The following is a 1,718-nucleotide window of genomic DNA, read 5'->3' as shown; positions in this document are numbered from 1 at the left end:
CATAAGAGGAAAACATTTTATGCAGAATTATTTTATCAGGCACAAATGACTGTAGAACACTGCCACGTATCTACACCCAGCACTCCACTACACTGAGGTTAATTTTAGATGTCACTTTATTCTTTTATAAAGCTTCTTAGAAAATATACTTACACTTTTGCATAAACATATTCGTTTGAGGCCACTACAGACTACTTGGAAAGTCAACGTGGCCATTTTCTTATGGCAAAGATTCAGTACTTACATCAGGTTAGTATCAGCTGAGCTGGCCTCCTCATTTTTCAGACCGCTGAGAATACAGGATGCATGACTGATTGATTCAGAAACACTGGGATAATTGTGCCTCTTGGGGTATGCAATCGACATGTGTCAAAGAGACCAAAACAAGCCAACCTTGTGCTGTACCCATTTTGCATAACCTGTGCTATCGTGAGTTCTGTTGTTACTAAAAGACCTGAATTTTTGCAAACCTTGAATGTTAACATGCCCTGCCATGGGTTAATGTAAAGTTAGAAGGAACATATCTAACAAGTGCAATGATATAATGGGAAAATGAAAGCTTTTTGGTTGATGTACTTCTCAAAACTCCAGTACGTAAACAGAAGCACCTTTTCCTGTTTAGTAATATTAGACTAGGAGTTTGTAGTCTTGAACTTCGGAATCAGTGGGGTGAAAAACGTGGTGATAGTGCAACTGCAAATTGCCTTTTTTTTTTTTTTAATATTAACCAGCATCAAAAATACACTGCCTAACAAGCAGGGTGCCCTGTCCATACCAAGGTCTGAATTAAAAAACAAAACAAAACAAAACAAAACAAAAAAAAAACCAACCCCAATCATGATACTGAATGACCTTCAGCAGAGGCAATCCCTCATTCAGCAAACCTGGTATCTTGTTTGTATCTTTGATGGGATTCTCCGTCCCTGGAGTTATTTAAGAAGACTGGATGTGGCTCTTAGTGCCATAGTCTAGTAACTGGTGGTAGTGGATCAAGGGTTAGGCCTGATGATCTCAGAGGTCCTTTCCAACCCATCTGATTCTATGATTCTGTTCTGTGATTCTATCCCCACTCCGCTTAGCAGATTCTGACCATCAGGGTGGTTAGAATGCCAAGCAAGATCACACTGGCCTTCATCTCGTTTTCCGAATTTACAATGTGCTGGTTTTCCGACCACGCTGGTGCCTTTATGGAGACTCGGGGCGGAGCGCTCAGAGAACAGCTGGCACAGTCCAGTTTTATCAGCAACACGCAAAGGTTCCCCCGCCAGAGGCTTCCGTCGTGTTTGCAGCTGGAGGCAGAGTACGCGCTGGTACTAATTAACAATAATAAGTGCCAGGGAGCAGCGTTAATGAGAGGAAAACCCTTGGGTAACTCCATCAGGTAACGTGCCCGGTGCCAAGAGGCCGGGTGGGAGACAGGAGCTGCCCCCGGTCCACAGTGGACTTGAAAGAGCACATCCCACATGTTGGGGACTTCCCTTTCGGCCTTTCCCACCTCCGGGTACGTGTTTTTTTGGGACCTCTTCATCTGTTTTAAGCCGGTAATTAATCGGGGCGGGGGAATGTGTGCAAATCTCTGAAAAGGCCTATGCCGATTTGAAAGGTGGTGTCGGGGAAGGGAGGAGGAGAGGAACAGTCTGCACGAAAGCAGCAGCAGTAAGTCTTTCTTTCTGGCAGAGGAAAAGCAAGCGAAAAACAGCTTTTCTCATTAAAAAAAA

Source organism: Empidonax traillii, unplaced genomic scaffold, assembly GCF_003031625.1.
Source record: "Empidonax traillii isolate 1590-97213 ecotype Southwest subspecies unplaced genomic scaffold, ASM303162v1 scaffold225:size1387458, whole genome shotgun sequence".
NCBI classification, from domain to species: domain Eukaryota; kingdom Metazoa; phylum Chordata; class Aves; order Passeriformes; family Tyrannidae; genus Empidonax; species Empidonax traillii.
This window is presented reverse-complemented; position numbering follows the sequence as displayed.